The sequence below is a fragment of the Grammomys surdaster genome, unplaced genomic scaffold (assembly GCF_004785775.1).
Source record: "Grammomys surdaster isolate TR1022 unplaced genomic scaffold, NIH_TR_1.0 186, whole genome shotgun sequence".
NCBI lineage: Eukaryota > Metazoa > Chordata > Mammalia > Rodentia > Muridae > Grammomys > Grammomys surdaster.
This window is the reverse complement of record NW_021604631.1, coordinates 1,364,189-1,379,951: the sequence shown is the minus strand read 5'-3', so window position 1 is coordinate 1,379,951 and position 15,763 is coordinate 1,364,189. Positions and strand designations below refer to the sequence as shown.

General features: G+C 42.3%; 1 pseudogene; it reads right to left on the bottom strand.

Annotated features, from left to right (window-relative positions):
- Nucleotides 1-11,915: 11,915 nt before the first annotated feature.
- Nucleotides 11,916-14,454, bottom strand: LOC114622045 (annotated as a pseudogene).
- Nucleotides 14,455-15,763: the final 1,309 nt, after the last annotated feature.

The following is a 15,763-nucleotide window of genomic DNA, read 5'->3' as shown; positions in this document are numbered from 1 at the left end:
AGCAGGGAGCAGAGAGTGTGAACTAGAAGTGGTGTGAGGCTTTTAATCTCAAAGCCCACCCCTAGTGGTATACTTCCTCCAGTAAGGCTGGAGTACTCATCCTTCCCCGAAGAGAATCACCAAGAGGAGACCGAGTGTTCCATCCATGAGCCTTTAGGGAACATTTCTCATTCAAACGACTGCAAATCACTCCTACATGTTGGCAAAATAGTAGAATACTAGAAAAACAGTGCTTTGAGTATGAGTTTGTCAAGATCTCTTCAAGACTCTGCTTCCAGTGCTTTGGAGCATAAACTCAGAAGTGTAATTACTAATTACATGTGTGTATATGTATGTATATACATGTTACATAACCTGGGGGAGAGACAACTACAATATAAAATTTCCATAGTGGCTGTCCTCTTCTGCATTCCCAACCAAACTGCACAAGATTTCCAATTGTTTTAATATATTTGTTTTAGGCATAAGAAGGTTTTGTTCACATGTATGTCTGCGCACATGTGTGCCTAGAGTTCAGAAGAGGGCACCAGATTTCCTCAAGCTTGAGTTGTGGATGGTTGTGAGCCACGGTGTCAATGCTGGGAATTGAACTTGGGTTTTCTGCAAGATCAGAAAGTACTCTTAGCCACTGATCCATCTCTCCTGCACCAAGTTTTTCAATTTTTTAAACAGTGTCTCCAATAGTTGTTATTCTCTATTTTGCTTGTAGCCGTGGTTAAAAAGAGCATGAGATTGTATCAAACTGTGACTTTGATCTAATTTCCTTAATGACCAATAATACACAATAAATTTGTTGGTCACTTATATGTCTTCTTTGGCAAAGTGTCAATCAAATCCTTTCCAGTTTTAAAGATTTATTAATTTTTTATTTATATGAGTACATTGCAGCTGCCTTCAGGTACACACTAGAAGAGTGCACCAGACCCCATTACAGATGGTTGTGAGCCACCATGTGGTTGCTGGGAATTGAACTCAGGACCTCTGGCAGAGCAGTCAGTGCTCTTAACCGCTGAGCCATCTCTCCAGCCCTCCTTTCCAGTTTTAAATTTGGCAGTTTCTTTCAGTTGTAGGAGTTGTCTATATATTCTGTATACTAACTCTTAGCAGATCTATGATTTGCAAGCACTTTCTTCTAGTCCGTGGGTTTTGGTTTTTGTTGTGGATAGCCCCAGCCTTGTATTTTGATGCTAGTTCGACTTTCCTGGGAAGGGCTGCAGAGGAGGGGTGAGTCTGTACACAGGTGACTTCTTGTGAACCTTCTGTCCAATTAAATTTGTAAAATAAAGGCTAGAGCCAGTGATTGGGCAGTAGAAGGGGAGGTGGAGAAGGAGAGAGGAACAGGAAGTCGACGGAAGAGGAAGCAGAAGGAGGAGGAAGTTGACGGAGGAGCAGGAGGTGGAAGGACAATGGAGGAGAAGCACGTGGCCTGGAAAAACCGCAAGTTATAAGGGATCTTCTATCTGGGGAGTAGAGTAGTGTAATGGTAAATCTGGTCAATCTAGGCGTGCAGTTTATATCCGTAATTATTGAGATGTGTTTTCCTTATTTGGGTCGGAGATTTACCGCAACAAATTGACGCCCAACTTATTGCTTAGAACTAAACAAACCTGAGATAAAAGTTCATTGCCCCACAACCCCCAAAAACAGTTCAGGCAGCCTTCTAGGCTACACCAGCGTGTATTGAAAGCTGAGTGGGTCTGAGGGGCCTATAAAGAACCACAGAGAGGCTCCCTCCCTCAACCCCCAGTCAGAGAGTTAAGGCCAGGGTCAGGAGCAGCACCTGTAAAAACTGCAAGGGGGGACACACAACTAGAACACAACTGCCTGCGAGGTAGTTTTCAGGCAGAAACAGTGAACTGAAGGCTCTGGACCAGGTAATTCTTTGATATAAAAAAAAAGATATATAACCTTTTGATACTTAAAGATGAGAAACACAAATATCTTTTAGGCTTTATGTGATGATATTATGAATGGTTTGACAGGAATCAATTTAGGGAAAATAGACACCTTATCATTTATCAGTTTTGCAGTATTTATTCTTTTGATTTACTAGGTCTTCTCAAAAGATAGGGCCCTAGATAAAAAATTCTTTGCCTTAGAAAAAAAGATTACAAGGAACACTAGAACTAAAGGTTCAAGATTTTATTAGTCAGAATAAGCAACAGCAAGGAGATAGAGATAAAATTTGGAAACAAGGTCTAGAAGATAATTTACTAAAGCTAGCAAATCAAAATAAGGCAGATGCTGCAATATTCCAATTACAGCATAAAGAGAAGCTAAGATTCTGGAAGCAGGGCTTAGAACAGAAGATACAGGAAATTATAGAGCAGCATGAACATCAGAAAGAGAAACTTACGTCTTGGCAACAGGGCTTAGAGGAAACAGTAGAATTGAAGACACAAGAAATTATAGATCAGAATAAGAGACAGAAAGATGAAAATGAAGGTGGGAGACAGGAGCTTGAAAAGATGATAGAACAGAGGATGCAGCAGCTCACTGATCAGACTGAGCAGCAGAGAAAATAATGAGGAATGGAAGCAAGACTTGGAGAATAACCTTTTAAAATTAATCAATCAAAATAAAATGGACATCAAACTATCAGAGTTACAATATAAGGAAAAATTCAAAATACTGAGGCAGAGCCTCAAACAGAGACACAGGAACTCAAGGAACAGGAAGAGCGACAAAAGGAGATCATCGTCCCAGATCCGTATGTTGGGGTCGATGGTTCTGGTTACTTTAGAAATTATACATATGTTGTCATTTAAAGGATACTTTACAAATGTAGGTTTGGACAGGGAGGGAACTAGAGAGCTTAAACTCAGGGATTTCGACCTTTCCTGTCCTCTTCTCTATCCTTCCTTCTTAGGTAAAAGGGAGAGAGGAAAAAAAGGGGGGATATAGTAATATCATAGAAATAGACAAATGGGATAGGTTAGCAAATTTACTCTTAAGTGAAACATTACATAGGTATATCTTACATTGGTAGAAATCTCTATAATTGATACAAAGTTGAAGTTGAAATCTTGTACATTGGTATAGGATTTATTTTGTACAAATTTAAGGTTTTCACTGGTATGAGTTTTTATTGATATAAAAGTGGGATTAATATTGTTACTCTCATATAGGCATTGTGCCTATATAACTTATTTAGAAATATAAGGCTTAGACCCAGTCCTTTTTTAACTTTTTAAAAACTGATTTGAGATGGTTAGCCTGTGAGTTAAGAGCCTATAGCAATTGCATGGCTCTGAGTTTATTGTTAGGGTGTTTTCTAGATTTTAATTAGAAATAGCTGAGAGGAGTTAACAGACAACAGTCCAGATTGCTTTATATAGATAGTTGGTTTTCAAAAACGTCAGAAGTCCACGGAAGTGACGTTACTAACATTTCTGTATTAAGGTTCATTTTGATTAGAGACCTGTCTGCTCCTGACAGCTTCCTGTCTTGGATCCTAAGAAGAAATTGAGCATCTTTGGAGTTACTCCAGTTGTGGAGAGACAGCCACTAGGCAAGAATGGCCTCTTTTCATCTACAGACAAAATACTGTCCAGAAAAAGGACACACTTTTGGAATAGTTGACTGATTATATCTGCCAAGACAGAGTAATCAATCCTTAAAAATTCTGCATTAATAGGTCTGTCAGATGATCCTGGGCCAGAAGGCTGAAGATCGGATGCTCCAACATTTTGAAGTAAGGGACTGTCCAGGTGTTCAGCGGTCTATATAAAATTGGCTAAGTTTTGGAAGCCATGCTTTGTGCTTCCCATATCTTCAGTTAATTCAGTCATTCTGGATTTCTAATGGGGTTGAAGACTTATAGTCTCACAGCCAACACAGGCTATTTACTTTGAGAGGATGGTTTTCAGATGGCATTCATTCTAAAGACAGGACATAAGCCAAGTTGAGAACTAAGTCTTTTAGTTAAGAGAGATGGCAGAGGTTCTATTTAGTTAACAAAAAAGATGGACTGGGTATTAGGTCTATCTTGCACTTTAACAATTACAACATGGTAATATAGTTTGTGTTCAATTTATATCTGAGAGAAAAGAGTTTTTTAATTGGACAAAAAGGGGGAAGTGTTGTGGATAGCCCCAGCCTTGTATTTTGGTGCTAGTTCTACTTTCCTGGGAGGGGCTGCAGAGGAGGAGTGAGTCTGTACACAGGTGACTTCTTGTGAACCTTCTGTCCAGTTTGTAAAATAAAGGCTAGAGCCTGTGATTGAACAGCAGAAGGAGAGGTGGAGAAAAAGGCTAAGGGGAGGAGAGAGGAAGAGGAAGTTGACGGAAGAGGAAGCAGAAGGTGGAAGGACAATGGAGGAGAAGCACGAGGCCTGGAAAAACCGCAAGTTATAAGGGATCTCATAGCTGGGGAATAGAGTAGTGTAATGGTAAATCTGGCCAATCTAGGCGTGCAGTTTATATCCATAACTATTGAGTTGTGTTTTCCTTGACTGGTCTTTTTTTTTTTTTTTCGAGACAGGGTTTCTCTGTGTAGTCCTGGCTGTCCTGGAACTCACTCTGTAGACCAGGCTGGCCTCGAACTCAGAAATCCGCCTGCCTCTGCCTCCCAAGTGCTGGGATTAAAGGTGTGCGCCACCACCGCCCAGCTCCGCAACAGTTTTTAACACATTAGTAACATCTTTTGAGGTAGTCTAGTGTTTGTGGGGATGGTTGTATATTTCCCTTGTCTACTTCACATACTTTTACTTTGTTGTCTGTGCCTTTGATGTCATATTTAAAAAATAATCGCCAAGTTTAATGTCATAAAGCTTTGCTCTGTTTTTATTTAAAGTTTGTAGTTTCATGCTTACATAATTGACAATTCTGTATAGCTCAGCTACAGAATTTGATAGTTGGTGTAAGTGTACATTATGAAATGCTCACCACAGTTAAGCTTATTAACAGTTCTACCACCACCTCCAATATGGTCCTTTTATTTGTCTTCTTTCCTTCATTCCCAGTGTGTGTGTGTGTGTGTGTGTATGTGTATGTGCGTGTGCGTAACTAAGCTCTACCCTCTTAAACTGCACATTTAAATATGCAATACAGCTTTGTTAGCTATGATTGCTTCAGTATATGTCAGAATGCTACAACCCATTCATCTGACATGAAAGTGTACCATATGATCTATGTCTCTCTTTTGGCCTCTCCCCAAAGCCCTTGAAAGATTCCATTTGCTCCGTTAGTTTGACTTCTTGAAAGTTGACATATGAGATTATGCATTGTTGTCTTTCAGTGGCTGACCTAGTCACCTACCCCAGTTTCACCCACGGTATAGCAAATGGCAGGTTTCTCTGACTGTTTGTATGTGTGTCTATGTCACATTTTCTTTATTCACTCTGCTGCTTATGTTACCTTTGCTATTAGTTTTCACAAGAGACCATTCTGCTTTGCATGAGGCTGTACCAATTTGCATTCTTTCTTAAGACTGAGCAAGAGTTCCATTTGCTCCACAAGCCTGCCTGTCTGTTTCCTCATGACAGGTAATAGTGGGTACCTTTCTGTATGTCTGTTGGTCCACAGTTGGTGGAACTGTTTGGAAATGTAGAGACCCTTTAAGAGTATGGCCATGCTGTAGGGAATCATGGGGTATGGGGGTGTGGTGGCCTGAAGGTTTCTAATATTGTCCCACTTCCTGCACTGTCCCTATTTTCCTGGTGTACTGTGGAAATGTTAACCAGCCAGCTTCCTGCCTTGGCCACCTGCTACCATTCATTGTCTACCATTTTGGATTCTCCTCTGAAACCTGAAGCCCAAATAAACTCTTCTTTCTATTAATTGATTTTGGTCGTGGTACCTTATCACAGCAGCAGAAACATAACTAACAGCTCCCGTTAGGAGACACATGGTTTGTAAATACTTTCTCCCACTCACTCTAGCATCTCCTTTGATGTCGGAAAGCATTTAGTTTGATGGAGTATGGCTTGTCTCTCGTTGCTTTTGTCATCTGCTTTTTGTGTCAATTTGAAAAATCGTTGTCAAGAACAGTGTCAGGCCCGTTGTCTCCTGTGTTTTCTTCTAATATTTTTGTTTGTTTGTTTCAGGTCATATGCTTGAGTCCTTATCGACAACAAAATGATTTTTATACTGGGTGTGGGGAAGGGGTCCACTTTCATTCTTCTGTGTGTGAGTCACTTGATTTATTGAAAAAATACAGAAGCTTTTAAAGCAATGTTTGTCAGCAACCTTGGCCATGACTTTTCCTCCTCAGTAGTTAAATTCTCTACAGAATTCTGAGTGAGCCTAATGTTTCCTGCTGGGTCCAGGTAGGAATGGTGTTTGAAAGGAACCAGTGGGAATAATTGGTCCAAAGAGATAGTCACCTCGGTGCTTGGCATCCTGTTTTGAAGTTGCAGGTTTAGTGACAGAGGCCAGGAGTCACTTCTCTTTTTTCCTTTTTTTCCCCCTATTCCTCCTCTTCCTCTTATTCGTCTACATCTATTTGTTTATTTATTCACTACTTATCTATGCAAGCACTGTGTGTGCACTCGTGTGTATGTACGCATGTGTGTTCATGCATGTGTGTGTGTGTGGCACAGTGTGGAGGTCAGAGGACAACCTGTGTGAGTCTGTTCTCTTGTTCCACACGTGGGTCCTGGGGATGAAACTCAGAGCCCCAAGTGTGGTAGGTGCCTTCACCTGCTGGGCAATCACAACATCCCATTTTTCATTCTTTATCCTTTCTTTTCGTGTTCTCTCTCTCTTTCTGTCTCTTATTTCTTTGCATGGGGGAGGAAGGACCAATGGCAAAGTGAAGGAGTGGGAAACGCCAGTGCTCTCCTTCTCTTACTGTACTTGGATCCTTAAGGCATTTCCATGCGAGTGAGTAATGTTTTTTCCTCGTAAAGGCTAAGATTTCAGAGGGAAAACATAAAATGGAAGAGCAAGAGCCCTGGTGAGCTCTGATTATGGGATTTATTAAAAGATGACTGGTAAGAATTTATACTATCAGAGATCTAATACAGCTAAAAACAGCACATAAGCTTCCTGGGAGTTAAACATCAGGCTAGAATGTAGCTGCCAAGTACGACACTTACCCAGTATACTCTTGGTCTGGTTCAGGTTTTTATCATTGTTTATATACCACTTAGGCACAAAAATATGTTTGCAAGTTGGGCATAAGAGGCAAACCTATAGCTGGATTACATTTTATGTCATATTAGAATCTGGGAGTCTCTGCAACCACCAGACCAGCAAAGTGATGATCTCAGAGAGGCAAGAAGATAATTTGGTTCAACACAGCTAAGTAGCCAGTGTTGGTTCAGATGTTGGAGTCTGACCCCAAGTAGTGTGTTTTAGGCATATTTTAAGCACAACACAATTTGGTGAAGTTTTCTTGGTGATAATTAACTCAATCTGGTGTAACAACAAAACTTGAGATGTGACTACACCAAAACTCTTTGTAAAGTACATGTGACATCTTCCATCCATAAAGATGGGTTCTGTAGAGGAACAAGCTCACAACAAAGGTCTAGGGGAGGGTTGGGGAGTGTGCAGATAACAAGTTATCCATCCCTCTGATCGAGGGGACAACCCTATGTGTTTAATATTCCTGGTTCTCCTAGGCTTATCTGTGAGTACAAGAACCTCTGTGCCTCCCCCATCAGAAATCACAGGGAAAGAACAGCATCCATCTGGGACCGCCTGACTGTTTTTTTTGGTCTTGCTCCTTTAGTCTTCTTCTCAAAGGGACATGTCATTTCTAGCCTTGGCATGTGGACTGACTAATTAGGCAAACCCCATTCACACCCGAGCCTGCCTCAGTTACTGATCGCTGTAGCTAAGTTAAGTCTAACAACACTTGAATTACATTATTGTATAGACCACATTCAGAACCTTATATCATAGCAGTGACTCCTGATAGAGTCCTGTTAGCACACTCGTAGGCAGAATTGCCGCACCTGGCACGCCTAGCAGCTCCCCTCTTTGCGGATTCAGGCATATGATGTATGTGGCTTCCACCCTCACCGTGGCCCAGCAGCAGCTGTCAAAATATGCATGACTGAGGTCAGACCTCAGATTGTGTATCAGTTCCTTTTCTTGCTGACGTCATCAAATGCCTGACAAAAGCAGCCTTAGATGGGAGGGGTTTGTCTCGGCTCACTGATGTTCTACAGGCCATCATGGTAGAAAAGAATGGCAGTAGAAGATTCCATGGTACAGGGACAGGCAAGGCAGGCCTTACTCTTCAGTAAATCTTCTCTGGAAACTCCTTCACAGGCACACCCAAAGTTGTAGTTCCTTTTTAAACAAACACACACAAAATTAACGTTTATACCTTTTAAATGTTTTTTTGTACAGGTGTTCTGCCTGCATGTATGACTGTGCCCCACATGTGTGCAGTTCCTGTAGAGGCCAGAGGAGGGATCAGATTCCCCAGAACTAGAGTTACAGATATTTGTGAGCCGCCATGTGGGTGCTTAGAACTGAACCCTTGGAAGAGTGGCTCATACTCTTAACCACTCAGCCATCTCTCCAGCCCTAAGCTAGAGCTCCTCGATGCACTTGGCATTTCTAATACAATCAAGCTGACAACCAGAATTAACCATGATAGGTGGGGCTGGAGAGATGGCTCTGAGGTTAAGAGGCTGCTCTTCCAAAGGTCCTGACTTCAATTCCCAGCAACCACATGGTGGCTCACAAACATCTATAATGAGATCTAGTGCCCTCTTCTGGCTTGCAAGCATACATGTAGGTAGGACATAATAAATAAATAAATTGTTTAAAAAAATGTTTAAAAAAAATCATAGGTGGAAACAATCCACTATGTGTGGAATATTCTGTAAGCCAGACCTCTTCCAAAGTTACATGAGTAATTCCTAATCCTTTGACCTTTTAAAAAGTATTCATTCTCTTTTTAAAACATTTAATATATATGATCACAGTTTAAAATATAGAGATCACAGGGGTGGGGGGTACTGGGGGAGGGGTCCACAGGATAGAAGGAGAGGTGGAGGGGGGATAGGAGGAAGGATTGAGGGAGGAGGTAACTGGGAGGGGGCAGTTATCAGGATGTAAAGTGAATAAATAAAAAAATAAAATATAGAGATCATATTCCTGACCAATTGGCTCCTCCTTATTCAAATAATGATTTCAAGGAAGAGAGACGACTTCCAAATTTGATTCACAGCTACCTATCCGACCATTCTTCAAAGAAGCTGCCACACCGTCTTAGATAAATCCTAAACGATATTTTATATTTTCATTATGCTTGTTTTTAAAAATGAAAGTAAAAAAGACGAAGTAGTTTCACCGCGGCAATAAAGCTGCACAGGCAGAGAATTAGGTGTCACAGGCTTTAGGAGCGGCCATGTTATTTAGCGGATGAATTAATGGAGGCGCGTGGAGAAGAGGTAGGGTTTTAAGTTAAAGCTGCATAACAATTAGGTTTTAGTGTCATTAAAATTCCACTTTCAGCTGCTACTAATTTTCTTTTGACCACAAAACACATTAGTTTCTCTGAGTAAAGAGGGAAAGAGACCTATATTGTTCCACAGCTGTACCCACCCCAAGACTGCTGTTACAGTGAAGAGGTTGTCATCTGCCTAGACAGGGAAAGAGCGGGAAAGAATGTAGTGTGACATGCAAGTTGTCATCAGGGCTAAGACAACAGAGAAGAGGCAGCCAGAAGAAGGAGCCAGGGGAGTTGGTGCGTGCCAAGAGAGTCAGCCAGACGGAGGTGTGTAGAGGCAAGAGGACAGCAAAATAAAGGCCAGTCTGGGCTACACATGATACTCTGTCCCCCCAAAGCAAACAAACAACAAAATCAAACCAAAAGCACCAGCAAAGGCCAGTATTTGGACCTATTTCTCTGCTACTACCGACAGAGTGCCCTGGATCCAGTATGAGCATGAAATAAATCAGGTATCATCAAGAGAAGGAACCCAAACTTTGAAAAGGAAGATTATTTTGGTGTCATGTGATGCTGAAGTCAAGTCCACTTGGATATTGCCTTTAGGGCATTACTGACACATTAATTTGCATTGGGAACTTACTTAGGGGTGTTCTAGTTAGCTATTCTATCGATGTAATCAACACCATGACCAAAAGCAATTTGGGGAGGAAAGAGTTTATCTGGGTTTATAGGTTATAGTCCATTACTGAGAGAAACCATAATAAGAACTTGACACACAAAAAAACAAAGGAACACTGCTTACTGGCTTACTTTTAGACTTACATTCAGCTACCTTTCTTATAAGTCTCAAGCCCACCTGTCTAGGAATGATACCACCCACAGAGGGCTGGGCCCTCCTACATTAGTCAAGAAATTGCCCACAGGGCAGAATGATGGAGATATTTCTCCAACTGAGGTTCTTTTTTCCAATTATGTCAAGTTGAAAACCATAGTTTCAGAAGTTAATACCTCTAAATAGTCAATGTGCCTTGTTATAGTGTGTACTTTAAACTGTAGACTTTTGAGCAAACCACAGAACCATATGATTGTTATAACAGCTGGTCCTTACCCGCAGGCTTGTCCCCTGAAGCAGATCTTAGGACATAGGATGAGTCTTTTGACCTTCTCTGAAGCGGGTCATAAGACCCTAATCAGAGAGGTTCATATTCTCCCTCCATACTGGGAGGAAGGGAGCATCAAACAAGATGCCAAGAAGGATTTTGTTCACAGGGCTTGCCACCTCTCCTTTAATTTGTTAGCATTGAGCATTACTCTTCTCCACAGCTTCACAGTCTTTATCAAACATAGGATATAGTGTAGGTACTTGATGCATTAGCTTGCTGTCAGTGTAACAAAACAACCGAGGAAAAACATACTTGTCTCATTTTCACAGGGTTTTTATAGTTTGTGGTTGACTAGATCCACCACTTAAAGCCCGAGGCAAGACAGAAGCATGTGCAGACTAGAAGTTGATACTGGCTATTTTCCACTGTTGCTCCCAACTTGTCTTGTGAGATAGGATCTCTCACTGGATCCTTATTCTGCAGCTGAATAGGCTAGCTGGCCACTGAGACCTAGCCTTGAACCCACTGCATTAGGGTCATAGATGCGTATTTCTGTATTAGCCAGGGTTCTCTAGAGTCCCAAAACTTATGCAATGTCTCTATATTATTAAGGGGACTTATTGGAATGACCGTAGTTCAACTCCCCCAACAATGAGCAGCTGTGAATAGGAAGTCCAAGAATCTAATAGTTGCTCAGTCCCATGAGGCTAGATGTGTAAGCTGGAATCCTGAAGAAGTAGGTTCCAACAGATGTGCCAGCATGACACTAAGTGCAAGCAGGTGAAGAAGAGTGAGACTTCCTTCTTCCGATGTCCTTATGTAGGCCTCCAGTAGAAGATGTGGCCCAGACTAAAGGTATATGCCACCACATCTGAATTTGGGACTTGCTTTGTCCCAGGTTGGCCTTGAACTCAGAGACCTGCTTGCCTCAGTCTCCTGGGATTAAAGGCATGTATTAGCTTGCCTGGACCTAAACTTTTCATGGTCACTATGCCTCAAGATCTGGTGTGTGTCCTTCCATATCAAGATCTGGGTCTGAAGCCTGTCTCTTCCAGCCTCAAGATCTGTATCATGGGTGTCCCCTCCATTTCTAGATTGTGGTTCATTCCAGATGTAGTCAAGTTGACAACCAGGAATAGCCATCACAATCTACTCCTTGTCAACTTGACACAAATATCTCATATCCAAATGAAACAATTCCCAGGTCATAAATACGCCTAACATGATATAGCTATCCTTGGTACAATCTCAAACACATTGTAAATTTAGAAGAGATCAATGTTCCTTGGGAATATCCCTTTAGTATCTCATCTTAAATACCATTGATATTCTCTTAATTGAGGTTAAAGAAATTGGAAGAAAGCAAAAATATCTACACAAATGTGTTCTTAACAAAATAAAACAGAAGCATTCATACCACTTATAATTCTCATTTCTGCATCTGGTCACATGGCCTTAGATGACATAACTACCTTCCTCTACCACCAATTCTATATTTCCTCCACCCTCTGCAAGCACCTCAGCAGGTCTTGACTCTTTCCCTGGAGGAGTGATCCATGCTTTCCTTCCTGATAGGTCTGTGTCCTTTGTAGTTCCCCATTGGCTCTAATTACAGTACATAGTAGCATCAAGGGATGCCCTAAAGGATCTCCTTTAGGACATAATCCTTCTTAGCTCCATTGTGGAGAGGCAATCCAATTTCCCCATGGTAATCTGGATCTATCACCCCTCTTAACACTGTTGTTATTTAGCCAGTTGGTTTAAAGGCATTAGAAGCCCAAAATGAGTTTCCAGTTCAATGTAATGTTTGCTGTGGCTCCTGACAGGAGCACTCCTTCCTCTGGAACCAAAACTTCTAGGCCAGTGGAACTTAGGATTGTGGGGACAGGAAGCAAAAATTCTCCTAGAGGGTCACTAGGAGTGATAGTGAGTGGAACTATTCCGTTTTCCACCCCCTGAGTCCTGGACCCATGAATCCTGGCTAGGGGAGAAACTGTACCATATATTGAACGCTGACACAAAGCATATACTGCCTTCTGAAGAACTCTGCCCCAGCCCTCCATGCTGCTGTCACATAACCTGTAACTTCAGGTTATGTGACTGCCCTGTAACTTCAAAAGGCCATTCCATCTTTCTGTCAGACTAGCTGTTTTGGGATGGTGGGGAACATGGTAAGACCAGTGGATTCCATGATCATGGGCATACTGCCGCACTTCTCTGGCTGTGAAGTGAGTTCTTTGGTCAGAAGCAATACTGTGTAGAATACCATGATGGTGCATAAAGCATTCTATAAGTCCACAGATGGTGGTTTTGGCAGAAGCATTACACGCAGGAAAGGCAAATCCATGACCAGAATAAGTATCTGCTCCAGTAAGAACAAAGCATTGTCCTTTCCATGGAGGAAGCAGTCCAATGTGGTCAACCTGCCACCAGGTTGCTGGCTGGTCACCTTGAGGAATGGTGCCATATCTGGGGCTCAGTGTTGGTCTCTGTTGTAGCTGTAGCCAGGTCAGACTTGGTGAGTGATAGTCCATGTTGCCGAGACCAAGCATAAGCCTCATCTCGGCCACCATGGCCACTCTGTTCATGTGCCCACTGGGCAATGACAGGGATGGCTGGGGAAAGAGGCTGACTGTCCACACAATGGATCATCTTGTTGACTTTATTATTGAACTCTTCCTCGGCTGAAGTCACCTTTTGATGAACATTTACATGGGTCACAAATAGCTTTACATTCTTTGAAGAGATTAATTCACATACTTCTCCAGATGTCTTTCTCACTAATTTTTCCTAGCGTCATCTTTCCAAGTCCCTGACCATCCATCCAAAATTCCATTAATCACCTGGCCTCCATAAGCCCCTATTTCAACTGGAAGGCCACAGTATTTCCTGAGATCTCCTGGAATCAGTGTCAATTCAGAATCAGTATCCAATAGACCCCAGGAAGTCTGATTATTTCCTTTCCCCCAGTGTACACTTACTCTTGTGAAATCTCCTCACCTTCAGGCTTTTGTTTTGGGGGATGGTTGGGCTCAGAACCATAGCTAAGACAATCACAGTCCTGATTCTATTGTCTGTCACTCAATTAAGATGCTCATGAACTTTGCCCTTATGAATATAGTTGCCCCAGTGTATAGTTACCGATACGTCCCTCTGGGGAAAAACTGGAGAAAGGCTAACAGTAAAACTTTTAGGTGTCTTATCAAGGTCCTTCCTCATGGGAACCTGGCCATCCCTTCATTCAAGGGATTCTGGGTCTACAAACTATGTCAAGCCTGGAAATTGATTCACTGGCTGAGGTTGCCATTTGCCATGATCCAATATGGCCTTTCTTTCATTTGTTTGAGAATTTTTCTGCTTATACAGACCAAACAGATATGCAGTAGGCTTCCTATCTATTTCATGCCTGGAAACACCGTGACTGATTAGCCAGTACCAAAGGTCCATACAAGTCGTGCCATTATAAAATTCACTTTCCTTGTGCTGACTGACCATTATGGGTTAGGTCACTATGAATGTTGTTTTGTCTACACTGCCCATTATAATAACAATATATAATCACCTTGCCTCTGGCAATTCAATGTCCACCTTTTATGTAGGTGAGATTCGAACTCAGGTCTTTATTTGCATGAAATTTGCTATGTGAGCCAGGCTAACCTCAAACTCATATAAATTCACCAGCCGTTGCATCCCAGGTACTGGGGTTAAAGGCTTAGACCATCATGCCCAGCTCTAAAAAAATGTCTTATTATGCCACAGTGTTTGGTGTGGAAGTCAGAGGACAACTTGCAGAAGTTTGTTCTATCCTCTCACCATGTGAGATCCGGGAGTAGAACACACTCAAGTTGTCAGGTCATCTTACCTGCCGTGTTATCTCACCGCCCAGGTCTCCATTCTTGTTGAAGGATCCCATGTCACATAGAACTTGCTTTGATCTTGCCAGTCGGTTTTGACACCAGCCAATGAGCATAGAGATGAGTGAGGGAAAAGACATCTCGCTCTCTTACAGAGCACAGGGACTTGGGTTTGCAGTGCAACCATGATGTGACATCTTACCCTCTCCCCTTCCCCCACCCTTTCTCCCAAACACTGATATACGATCAGTGTCACTAGGACTATCCACCCACTTACTGCCTAATTACAGATAATAAAGACAGGGGCTGAATACAGTGTGTTATTAAGCAGGCCCATTGATTTATTAATGGAGGGCAAAGCTCAGGAGCATCTTCATTGAGTGACAGACAATAGAATCAGAACCGTGATTGTTTCAGCTACGGTTCTGAAACCCAATCATCCCCCAAACCTCTCCTGAAGGTGAGGAGATTTTGTAGCACAAGGCATGTGTGGAAATAGGAAATCAGGACAGGGCTGCCACTGCTAAAACTCAAAAGTTGTTAGAAAGCCAGATGAAGCTTATCTACAGGAAGATAGAAAATGGAAGTCTGCTGAGTCTGCACAGTTTTCAGCTGCTGCCCTAGAAGACCAGAAATCTCACCTCTCACAGCACAGGAGTTAAAGAGAGGACTGTTAGCCAAGGCCTAGGGGAAGGGGCGACTCAGCCAGAACATGGCAACCCCTTAAACATGAAATATAGGTCACAGCCCAGCCCTCCCTAGCCTCCCTCATGGCTTCTCGGGGCAGCTCTGCTAACTTTGCAGCCAACCCTTAAAGCCAAGAGTAAATGGATACCTGATGACCCCATCACAGTTCTAAAAGGGGTCACATTTAGTTGGGAAATGTGTGCTGTCTCGCTCTGTAACTTTTATACTGAAAAGAAGCTTCCAGATTTGTGACATTTCCCCTGGGAAGACAAAATCAATACAGAGAGGGGCTAGCAGGAGGGACTGGGCTGAGTCTAGATGCTCTGTAGAGGTGTGCAAGTGAGGCCTTGCAATGTGCCGGATGCTGGAGGAGAAGCTAAGGAATGCAGAGGGGGCCATGTCTGGCTAGGTCGTAGTTTTGAATCCAACAGTTCGCGTATCTTAGCCCAGGGGATCTAGAGAAGTCCTGGGGTGAGAAAGAATCCGCCAGTGCTTCCTTTTCAGACACTCTCATTTGCTCATCTGGTTCCTTGAGCCTATTTCCTGCAGTATTTGTGGAAAAATGATTCCCAATATGAAGCAGGTCCTCTAGAAGGTTCATTCATTGAAGGCTTGGTCCACAGATGGTGGCACTATTCTGGGAAATTGAAGAATCTTTAGAAGCCTAGCTAGAGAAAGTATATCACGGGGTACATATGTTTGGTGGCTGTATCTTGTCTATTACATTTTTCTTTTTTTGCCTACCATCTATCTATCTGTCTA